The sequence below is a fragment of the Anolis carolinensis genome, chromosome 1 (assembly GCF_035594765.1).
Source record: "Anolis carolinensis isolate JA03-04 chromosome 1, rAnoCar3.1.pri, whole genome shotgun sequence".
Classification (NCBI taxonomy): Eukaryota; Metazoa; Chordata; class Lepidosauria; order Squamata; family Dactyloidae; genus Anolis; species Anolis carolinensis.
Window position 1 is genome coordinate 225,845,524 of NC_085841.1, and position 12,948 is coordinate 225,858,471.

At 35.6% G+C, this 12,948-nt stretch overlaps 1 protein-coding gene across 3 annotated transcripts in view; it reads right to left on the bottom strand.

Annotated features, from left to right (window-relative positions):
* The window catches only part of mbd5 (methyl-CpG binding domain protein 5), a 169,438-nt gene that overhangs the window by 108,076 nt on the left and 48,414 nt on the right, over positions 1-12,948 (bottom strand). For all 3 annotated transcript variants that reach the window (XM_062966335.1, XM_062966342.1, XM_062966348.1), the window contains exon 2: positions 1,355-1,457. The gene's annotated coding sequence lies outside the window, so the exon portion shown is untranslated. The remainder of the gene's footprint in view (positions 1-1,354; positions 1,458-12,948) is intronic.

A 12,948-nucleotide genomic window follows, 5' to 3' on the forward strand; every position in this document is an offset into this window, starting at 1 on the left:
TCATTATAAAATTACAAAAGCAGTATTAATTTTTTTTCAATTACAAGTTTACCATCTTCTTACAAACCTGAAAAATGTGAAAACTGCACAATACTCTGGTGTAGTATAATTATACTATGGATGGTATTTGTTTCCAAGTAAAGCAGAGCAACTCATTAGGACAACTTAGCAGCCAGACTACTCATTGATTTTAGTTTACTTTATTGCTTACTGAAACAAAACTAAAACTCCTGTCATCAGATTCAAATTATTCAAACAAAACCTTTCAATAATGGAAAAGGGCTTGTAGAGAAAAGACTACACACCAAATAGATATAATTCCAAAATTTCTTGATAAAATGCACTTGCTCCTTCACATTTTAGACAATATTGGTTTGTTCCTGCTTAGTGTTTTCAAACTAAGTAAAGAAAATGTGCAGACATTTTTATTCTTATGGGATCCTATGCTGATGTGGGATTTTTGTATGGCTGTCTATGCCCGCTTTTCTCCCAGCTGAGGTTGAAAACTGGTTACACTAGACACTCTAACACTAAATCTAGTGTGATTTTCTACTAGCCTGAACAGTCCTAAGCAAAACAAATAAATAAATAAATACATAAACTGCATAGATTGATACCATTTAATGGTATGCACATTTGTGAGACTGGTGCCTTTATCAGCCTGTGTTTATTAAGCAAGTCATCAGGTAGGACTTACACACTGACTGACAACATATGCATACTTTCCTATTTATAGCCATGTCAAAAAACAAGCTCTGCATGTTAAAATATTTTTACAATTCCACTTTATATGAATCAAGAAGATTTCTAGTATAACTTGCTCTAAAATATGTTTGCTAAATACAAATGAAATGAATACTGATTTACAAAGAGAAAATTATACACAAACACTTAAATGCTTTCCCAAGATGATCAGAATATACGGATACAACCACATCTTCATTCTACCTGGAATTTTAATATATCACTTTTCAAAAATTATTTTTTAAAAGTAAAGACTCTTTAAAAACCATTGCTATTATTACTTGTTGCATTACTTAATACATCATAATGCTATCTATTATTGCTATAACTCAGTCTTCTCTATGCAGCACTTTTTTACTTTCACCAGAAAAGGTTTAACACTGGCATTTCCCACATGTTGCAAAACAAATCACACTAAAGAATCAGGCACCTGAGGTTGCAGCTGTATGCACATAAGCAAAGCACTACTTTACAGCCAGACCATTCAAACTTACTATGCTGTTTATGTTTTTAGCTGAGCTCAAATATTGTAATATTAAACACTTGTAATCCATGAAAATGTGACTTTGAATACGCAATTTGTAAGTTAACAAAAATAACATTTCCTTACCTTTACAGTGTAAAAAGCCCAGACTTCAAAAGCCTTGACAACAAAAAGGATCATCTTCAGGAATTGTTGAACATATCCAATTGTATATGGTATCCATGATAATCTGAAAAATAAATAGTTTTCAATTAGTCTAGTTATAAGATATTTCACAGAATAATAGAGTTGGAAGAGACCACAAGAGCCATCCAGCCTAACTTCCTTCTGCTATGCAGGAACACATAATTAAAGCACCCCCAACAGATGGCCATTTGGCCTCTGCAATATACATAGCTTATATTAATGCATATGCCTAGCTAGCATTCATATCTCATTTACTCCCCCTTCCCTTTTCTTTTTCCTCCTTCTTTTCTCCATAATTGTATTTTGAAAATTCTATAAAATATAAGGGAAGAAAAAAAGATAATAATCACAGGGTCCAGGAGCAATGAACCAGCTCTTAATTTTACCACCATTTCTGCTGCAACTTTTCCTCTGGCCCAGGACTGGGAAGGTCCCATTAAACATGGAACAGTTCAGAAAAAAAGTTGGTAAAATCATTTGTTGCCTTGACAGAATTGGAGGAAGACATTTAGGGATTCACCAACGGACCCCTACAGAATGACTGAAATTCAGACTCAAAGTATCTCCAGATAGTGGTTGCCTTAATCAGAAATTCTCCATTGAGGGAGTGATCTTATCCTTATGGAAATGGACACAAGGTTGTGATGCCCTTATCATTATCAGTTTTCAAGGTAAAAAACAGGCAGCCTAACCTCTCAGACAGCAAGGTATTTTAGAGCTGGGGTCCACTAAAAAGATCATGTCTCCTTTGATCACTTTCCCAGTGATCCAAGGTGATTGCATAGCAAGGAGTATGTATTATTCAAAATGCAATGGAAAAAATACAATCATGTCTTTAATTTAAAGCAGGGTTTCTCGACCATATTCCATAAGAGATTTTTAAGCATTCCATCAAAGAGTGTGCTTGGAAAAAAATGAACACATTTTTGAGAAATATTTACTTAACACTGTTAATGGCTGTGCCAAGAAATGAATAGATAACCTGGAATTAATACTGGGTTGGAGTTATGTGCCCCAAAAGCAGGCAGTAAACAGAATTGTGGGTACTATATTTTGGGCCAGTGGAAATTTGTGAATTGCTTCCAAACAAAAGCTACAAATGCAAAGTACTGCAATAATCAAGTCTGGATACAACCAAGTCGTGAGCAATTAACACCTAGTTCATACACTCTGAAATGGGTGGGCAGCAACTCGCTAATCAGCCACAACTAAACAGACACTTTAGGTAAGTAATCCTTATCTGAGTATTTCACCTAACAATAACCACAAACTATTTTATCAAAAAAATAATGTTAAAACATTCAGTATCCAGTAATACTCTCTTGTTCCTAAGTATTCATCCATTCCAACTAACAAGAAATACTAATTTATCATTTCCACTGCATCAAAGACTGGCTTATGGAAACAAGATGTAAATTTGTGAATTGTCGATATATTGGTGAACTCATTCCCAAAAACTGTATTCATACAGATGGAGAAAAATATGAGACAAGATGAAACCTCATGGTACCCTGATGTTCACAAGGAAGAACCAATAAGGCAGTTATGTCACACCTTCCGGGCAGAACTCGTTTGTATTAGCCATTGCTGAAATTTCACTTCCAAAACAAGACTAGAACCCAGACCAGAATATACCCAAACCACCGACACAAGAGCCTTTCAACTGAGATAAACGGAATCCAAAGCCTTGGGTCCAAATAACAAATATTGGAGAGTGGGGAATCTTTGTTGACATTAGCCGTGTCTAGCTTTGGATTCTTTAAAATAAATATCTTTACAGCCTCTTATAGATCCTCCCTCTCATGGAGGTTAATGAATTTCTAAGACTCAAAAGTCAGACCTGTTTTGGAAGATTTCACTAGCGATAATTTGCAATGGCAAAGCATGAACAAGGTTAGTCTGTTATCTTCAAGTGAACAAACAAGAAGATATCCATTAAAAATTGACCAGATGGTGCTGCAGCTGTTGATTTGTGATCAGTTAGCTAGAACTATAATACTGAAATCTTTCTTCAAAATGTTGCTACATAGCAATCTTTTTCCATCTTATTCTTCTGCATATGGGTCTTTCCCTGTATATCTTGTTTCTCCCTGTTGAGCTTTCCCTATGATTACTCTATATACCTCTAGAAATTTTAATTAAAAAATTAATACAAACAAAATTGAGATGACTTATCTATGGGTCAATGAAAGTATGTTTAATAAAAAAGGAACCTGAAGAATAAGAATAATAATCATCACCACCACCACATACTCTGTCTAAATGCAGCTATATTTCAGGTGAAGACCAATATAACAAAATGCATAGTAGTGTTTATATTGCAATATGTTCAAAGGTTGTTTTCCCCTGTATTTTCAGAACTGCTGTAATATCTTCCACAAAGAACTAATTTTACGAGAAAATAAATGCATTATTTTGCTTTGCAACACAAAAGTGAGTACTGAGACTAGAAAAATTCATTACAGTGGTATCTGATTTTACACTGTTTTAAGACTTTTTGAAAGCCTTCTGAAAGAAGATGCCACAAGTGCCTCTGGCAAGAACAATCTGAAGATCATTTTATTTAACACATTTGTGCCATCGCACAAAAATGTCCTCTTATTGAAGGACAAAGAATTATGAATTAATGAGCTAAGGACTAAGGACTTGATCTTTAACAGATTGACTCTTACAATTAAAAATATATATGAATAGTGAAGTACAACCAGAACTGCTTCCATGTGTGCTAGTATATTTTAAACAGAAATAATTAAAAACAATATTATCATATTAAAGATATACCATATACACTAGACTAAAAGACACAAATCGACAACAGGTTTCAGGCCCAAAATTATAGAATTCCTACAATGTATAGACAAGTCAAGGGTAAAACCTAGGGGAATATAACAAAAGATAGAAATGTAGCTTTTGAGTCCAATTATGTCATTCAGTTGTGTATATATACATTATTTTGTTTTGCTTTAGTTTTTTAGCTAAGTTACAGTCTAAAATAGGCACAGACAAACTTCAAGTGTTTTGGCCCTCCAAGTGTTTTGGACTTCAAGTTACCAGCTGTTAGGAATTGTAGGAGTTGACGTCCAAAACACCTGGAGGGCCAAAGTTTGCCCATGCCTTTCTCCTATACAATCCACCCCTGATGACTGACTGATGACCATCCCCAGAGGTCCTTTTCAACAGCTACCCCCAAGACTGTAGAACGACCTGCTGGAAGAGATTCAACAGCTAAATGTGCTGTCAGAACTGAAAACACATCTGAAGACCTATCTCTTCTGGCAGGCCTACTCAGTCAATTTTAAGTTATGAATTTTAATCTGGATTTTAGCATTTATTTTAACTCTGTGTATTTTGTTGTTTTTATAAGGTTGTACCCCACTTCGAGGCACAGGGAGAGGCAAGTAATACATTTATCATCATCATCATCATCATCATCATCAGCTTAGTCGATAACAGGAAAATCTTTAAAAAGCACCTATTCTCTCTCTACGCCACAGCACTGCTTATCACTTTTTTTGAATGCCTAGGAGGGGAAATAGCGGTGTTGGCCAGGGGCAGCTAGTCCCCTGCAGTGGCACTGGTGCTTTCCACTATCTGTGGAATAACCTGCGGAATAATCTGTGGAATAATCATATCAAAATCAATAATTTTAGCTCAATGTATACATGAGATCAAACTATACATGAAAATATACGGTAAACTGACATGTATTAATTTTTAAATTAAAATATATAAATCTTGCCCTATATCACAAGATCTCTGAGTCTGACAATAAGATCAGTTTAAGCATTTATCTGTGGTGAATGAGACAATGAATGACATCTGAACATTCAGCACATCAGCTCATCAAATGTATGTGGCCTACTGACCTTAGTCATTCACATCAACCCCTGAATATGCACATGCCTTCTACAAAGTTGAATGCCATACTACAGGAACACACCAAGACAGCTGCATATTCTGGTATTTGAAGAATACTTGCAAATGCAAGATTTTGTAGGCTGGTGGACCTGGAACCATGTTGAGCCAGCCGTACAATCAGTGCATCTGAAGACAAACTTACTTGGAATTCAATGTCATAATAATGTGTAGAATGTAAAGAGGAATGGTAGATAAAAGGTTTAAGTTTAAGGTATATCAAGTCACTATGTTTGAAAACAGCTAGCTATTGTTTCACCTTCTGTCCTCAAGATAGGATGTTGTCAGTAATAAATTATTGGTCCAATAGGCACAGAGAATAGGGAGTGGTTCAGAGACATGGTGTATGCAAAAGCTTAGTCAGTTTAATCCTTGCTCAGCTGCACAAAAGTTATCACTGATTACACCATTTGAGAGAAAAGGAAAATTCTCCCCTGAAGGCAAATTAGTCAACTCTTATGACTACATTTTTATATGCCCTTTTCCTTTTGTGTAGCATGGCATATATCATTCAGTTGCACACACCAGATGGAGAAATGACAGGCCCTGAGGCTGAAGAGGTACAACTGAAAGTTATGCTGTGTAGTTGCTTTCTGGCATGAATGGTGGCAAATACACCTTCCTTTGCCCGAAGAAACAGCAGACCCTCAAGAGTAGAATAGCCACCACATTTGTGCATTTATTTTTCAAAATACCTTTAAAAGAAAAAAAAAGGTTAAGAGCTAAATGAACGCTCGTTTGCAGCTAGTAGAACATAAGCAACTACCAGAACTGTTTTCTGAGAATTTATTTTTGTATTCATTCAGTTTATTCCTCATCTTTCTCTCAGCATGAAATAAGGTGAATCAGTTTCAGACTACTTAACATAAACTGAAAAACTTGAGAATATATTTTCTAAAAATTCTTGATTTCTTTAAGGCTATATTAACAGTTGGGTTTTAGTAACAACTATTTTCTTGCTTATTTGAGGTTTCTTTTTGTACTAGATGCTTAAAAAAAAACATTAAATGTTTGGGTTGGCTCCAACACTTGACTGTAGCAAACAATCTTACCCCCAGTAGAATCTAGGAGATGGTTGAATGTTTTGAACATTGCGAATTACTGTCTCATATCCCTACAAGATTAGAAAATACATGAATCACAAAAACTGGAACACTATATACAATTTTACATGCATTCCGATAGGTGCTAGCAAGATTAACAAATTATCTTCAAAGAAAAATGTGCTTATTGTAGACTTTTTCACCCACATGGAACCTTGTATTTCACAAAATAAGCACTAATGCAACTTAGACATAAAATGGTCTCCTATTTTTAGAAACTAAACGACTCTCTGCTTTAGAGAAATGACAAAAAGAGACAATAGTCTATTACATTAATAGTACAATAAATGTATCTAAGTTATTTCTCTAGGTTTCCAGTTAATTTTTGCATAGGTCAGTACATTTTGTAGCTTCATCTTCCATCTGAGGGCAGTTCTAAAAACCAGTCTTAATTAAACATTACCAGAATGTTAGAGCAGTTTTGTGTTCTTATACTTCTTTTTCACAGGGATAAATTTGAAGTTCCTCATTGGGCAAAACTTAGGTGAATATATCTTGCTACTAATGGCTTAAATTCAGATGCGAGTAGAAACTAGAATTTATAATTTCAGTTGAATAGACTTCCCATCTTCCATGGATCTGTCCCCACCCCCCACCTCGCATCCCCCATCGTCCCTGGAGGTGGGGAAGCTCCAGAGCAGCTCTGGAAGGACTTAAACAAATAGGAAAGAGGAAATCACATGTGACTTGATGTTTGTTCACATAATTTTGGATATATTCACTGTGTGAATAAAAACGTGGTTCTAAGTTTCCTAAAATTCATAAGTCAAAAATTGTTGATTCGCCAGTAACCTATTGGTCAAAATTTAGTTTAAACAAAATGAAAATGTTGAGAGTAAGCATAGCATAGTACCATTACAGAGATTTGTCTCTATGCAGTTATAACTTCCAAATGGAATAACTGGAATTTTGTAAATTAACATTATTCCAGCACCCAGATTAGTAGAACAATACATGCTTATAACATTTGCCATAAGGGAAATTTCAGATTTTACCTTATAAAAATGCTACACCAATGTAAAAGAGTTCTAGCATGCTAGTTATATTTATTTTTAGCTACTGTATATACTTGAGTATAAGCCTAGTTTTTCAGCCCTTTTTTTAAGACTGAAAAAGCCCCCCTTGGCTTATGCTCGAGTGAGGGTCCTGGTTGGCTTATATTTGGGTTAGCTTATACTCGAGAATATATGATACATTTATTATTTTTCTCTATTATTGTTGCTACTATTACATTTATTTTACTCTATTTTTTATTATTATTAATAATACATTATTATTTCACTCTGATATTATTATTATTATTATTATGTTTATTATTTTACTCTATTACTACATGTATTATTTTCCTGTATTATTTATTATTATTATTATTATTTATATGACACAGCAAACAAGATAGATATGCTGGATTTCGTATCACAAAATCACAAGTCGAACACTTCCCAAGTGTCTAGGATTATTATTATTATTATTATTATTATTATTATTATTATTATTATTACATGTATTGTTTTACTCTATTATTATTAAAAGGATACATAAGCACATTTACATTGAAGAAGATGAGAATAATGATTTAATCAGAGTTGGACAATGTTATCTTAAATTAGAGCTTTATGGAAATATTCAAAAACATTTAACCTATGGATGCCTCAATTAATGTAATTTTATGGGTATCTGTTTTTATTTCTGAAATTTATCACTCTCGGCTTATACTGGAGTCAAAGTTTTCCCAGTTTTTTGTGGTAAAATTAGGTGCCTTGGCTTATATTCGGGTCGGCTTATACTAGAGTATATACAGTATTTCAAAGACAGTCACAAATCATTGGCCTATAGTAGAAAAAACAACTAAGTAGTATGTAGTGAGGACAAAACATCATCCAAGTATAAAAGTAACTAAAAACCAATTAGTTATACCATTGATTAAATTACAATTACTATACATGTAATTGAGTTATGCCCCAGTTATTGTAAAAAGAGATTATGATTATCATTGTTATTTGTAAGTACAGTAGAGTCTCACTTATCCAAGCTAAACAGGCCAGAGAAGCTTGGATAAGCGAATATCTTGGATAATAAGGAGGGATTAAGGAAAAGCCTATTAAACATCAAATTAGGTTATGATTTTACAAATTAAGCACCAAAAATTCATGTCATACAACAAATTTGACAGAAAAAGTAGTTCAATACGCAGTAATGTCATGTTGTTATTACTGTATTTACGAATTTAGCACCAAAATATCATGATATATTGAAAACATTGACTACAAAAATGGCTTGGATTATCCAGAGGCTTGGATAAGCAAGGCTTGGATAAATGAGACTCTACTGTAGTTAGTTCTGTGCTGTGGTGAAAGAATACTGGGTACACATGAAATGTACTTTCATATCTACTTGGGACTGGAGCTTCATTCACTTAGATATGGTGCAGATGGAATAAGAGAGTGAACAAGTCCTTCCTTGAAATCAAACAATATCTGAAGGTCTATGAGATTCCCACTGCTGCTCTGTAACAGTCATAAGGGATGCGACAATTTGGACTGAAGAAACATCAATGCTGCAACACAGAATATCATTTTCTCAGACTGTGGTACTGACTGGCATTCCTTCATTATGCTTCTGGGGTTGTATATGTATATATAGATACAGATATTGTCATCCCCAGCTCTGTGGGTCTGTAACAGCCACAGAGTCAGAGTAGATAGTGCCAGAATAAATGGCCAAGTTGATCAGTTATGTATATGATATTGCTGTTATAACTACTCACCCAGTTCTAAAAAGGTAGCTGTGATGACTAGCCAAACATGATGCATGCATTGCTGGTTGGTTGGATAGATGAAGACATGTGTGAGAGAGTATAGATGTACTGTGTACCAAATGGTTAGAGCCTGGATATCTTTTGGGAAATACCTCTTGATAATTGTGATTCATTTCTACAACACCATGACATCAAGACAGATTGCTATGTATTTAACTTTTCCTAATAAAACAACAATACGAACAACTGGACCTTGTTTTTGGCCTTTACCATTTGGTCTGAAAAGACTAAAGCTATGCTGATTATTGTTCTCTAACTGCAATCCACAACTTCCATGTAGGTTTTAGGAACAGCAAAAACAAACAAACTAGGCAGTCTAATTTGCAAGGTATAAATAATTTTGATTTCACTTGAATTTATCACATCATATCATTCTACACCCTGAGTTAAATTTTCACTTTACCTGGAGAATCAGTAACACATCTAGATTCTACTTATATGAATGTCGTTGATGCTGGGAGATTTTAATGCACCTTTCTAACTCTTCTCTAATGACATTGTGCCATTTACAGCAAAAGAGTAGATGTGGCATCTCCTAAAGGACAATTCACAGATTATCATCTTAATGAGGAGCGCACATGAGCCAGCTCCAAAGTATTATATGGATCCTAGTGACCAACAGAGGCAGAAGTAGGCAGAGAGTGGGGTCTAATTATATTCTTTGCCCACTTGATAATGCTAGGTGCTCCTGGCAAGGGCAGACCACATCCATGGCTTCTGTTACTCACTCATCCACCAGCACCAGCTCTGCTAATATATATGAAATATTAGGCTCTTTGCTACTATAGTCTGAATACATCACAGCCATTTCATAGAGCAACATGTCAAACCCCCAACAGGAGAGTGGACAGAGAATTACAGCTAATCAAGATCCTCTGATGGACCTATGTGGCTGAAATTCACCCACATGTATACTTCCTGGTGTATTTTGGATTACAACTCTCAATGCCCTACTCGCATGGCCATAATGGATAGGAATAATTGTAGGAGGGTCTGAGTAACAGTTAATGACTGGAGATCTTGGAAGTCTCCCATTTCTGTGGTTGCATTAAGTCAAAGATGACTAGGTAGTAAATATTAATAATAAAATAAACTGACAGGATCCAGGTTGGAGAAGTCTATGTACTTTTTTGAATCTACAGTTAACACATATCAATCAGTCAAACTTTATTTATATCCTGCCTCATCTCTCCATGTGGACTCAGGGCGGCTTACAACATAAAAGGCAAACACTCAATGCCAGAAAAATAAACAATAAATTAAACAATAAAGATAAATAGTATAAAACATTCAACTGTAAAAAACAAATCGTAATAAAAGACCAACAAAACATATTTCACAACATCAATAAAACAGAATTAAAAGCCATAGTCCATTCCTTATTTGGTAAGGCCAGATCTTCAAACATTCAGCTTTCCATATTCTTGGGAGCATAGGAAGGTTTCTAGTTGCTTCCTGAAGGAGGGCAGCATGGAGGCCATTCTGATCTCCTTCAGGAGAGAGTTTCAGAGGCAGGGGGCAATTTGCAAAGACTCTCTCCCCCCCCCTCTCTCTCTTGTTCCCACCAGTCGGATTTGAGACAGGGATGGGACTGAGAGGAGGGCCTCTCCTGATGAATACAGTGATGACCACACTGAGTGTTCATGCACAAAAAAGAGTAAGGTGATGCTAACTAATTAATAAAATAATCGCATAAATTCTGGAGCAACAGTCAGTGTGGACTAATAAGTAATAATAAATAAATAACCTCGTCTTGTAAAATGAAGGTTCAAGTACCAATTTAGTCATGAAACTCACATTGCGACTTTCAGATAGTCCCTCTTTCAAACCAACCTACTGTGTGGAGTTGTTATAAAATCAAGAAAAGAACAGTTCCATATGTGGTTCTCTGGGCTCTTTGGAGGCAGAATGGGGCGCACAATGCAAAAAATAAACACATTTTAAAGACATTTGGCTAATCTAGTTTCCTCCCCTGAAGCCTGCTACTATTGAACAGCTGAATGGCTGAAATCACAGGTGCTATTCTTTGTATCATTACAAGAATAATTATCTTATTTTTAAAAATAAAGGCATGCCTCATTGCCTTCACAAATATTGGAAACCAGCCTCAGTAAAAGACAAAGATGGTGAGATACATCACAATCAACATACACACAAGAGTCTGTCTTTCCCTCCTATCTTTCTCATTCTCATCTGCTTGGAAGAATTCATCAATCCGCCAAAAGTGAGGCCTTTTTTGGCATGTTTAATTCCACACATTTCAGGGCTATTCGTGGCTTAATTACCATAGATGAATGGATTGTGTTCTGTTTTCATTAGAAAAATGTAAATTTCTTCACAAATGGCTAATTAACTGACTGAGTTTGTTCAAAAACCTCTGTACTCTGAATGGCTATGAGGATATGATATTGTACTCCCAGTATCAGAATATTGGTATTTACCATGAACTTTCCTTTTCGGCAATTGTAGGCAGGGCATTATTATGATGAGTATGGCTTCTCTTATACCCTACTGAGGCAGAGCTTTACTTCAGTCAATCATTTCTTCCTCCTTAAATAGGAGAGCTTCTCTTCTGAGTTAAGGAATAACAAATCCCAAACAAAAAACCCACACAAACATAAAGAAGCCAAGTTAACCAATGGACTATAACCATGTTACATGGAGCTCAACAAACCAGCAAACACCCACTCCCCTCAAATGGGGAAAGAAAACTTCATGGTAAGTACCAATGCTGTATTTCCTGCCTCCTTATGATGGGGCCTAACCATCATAAGGCTCCTGGGTAGGCAAAACATCATCAACACACCTTTTGGGACAATATGTTCTGCAAGACACATCTACCAAAAGTCATATCTGCAGAGGCAAATGCTATTTCTGTGTGCAGAGAGATTCAAAATCCCAGAGGACAAGAAATATCTGATAGTCTTCCTCCTCAACATTCTCCAGTATTAAATGTGCACAAAAGTATCGAAATATTGTATAAAATTATCTTCAAACTGTGTGTACTAGGTGCAGAGGAAATATAAATGAATCCTATGTTTAAATTTGGGTCTCAGTCTGAAAAATCTCATTACGTACATACCAAAATGTGAAAACAATCCAAAGACAAAACACTTCTGGTGCTAAGCATTTCAGTTAAGAGATACTCAACCTGTACTGCAAAACAGTATGTAGCACCAAAGCTACTTGTCATATAAATAATATTTTCTAATCAATAAAACATTTCAGAACTGTGAGAATGAAACAATACTGGCTCTAGGTTTTTATGAGTTCTCTGCTCTTATAACCACTATAAATACACAGGACAGTAGGCCCTCAGTATCCATGGGATCATCACATGTGGGCCATTATTTCCGCTCGAATGCTTCCTCAGTGTCTTTCTTTCCACTTCCCCTCCTCTCCCTTCACCTGGTTGCCAGTGAGACTGCTTTCCTGGGACTTCCTCTATTGCTTCCTTTCATGGGCAAAAACAGGCATTGCATAGGAGAAGGGGAAGTAGATAATATGACAGCTACTAAGACGTAAGAGAGGAGGGAATTATTCTCTTTCCCTTTTCTTATCCAGGGTTCCTGCTCTGCTGAAAAAAGGAATCTCTCAATGAGTGCTGCACTCTAGCTTGGAATACTAAGATGAGAGCAGTGCCACAGTAGGAATAGCTGCATCCAAGAGTCTTCTGAGACCGGAGAAGTCATTATTGC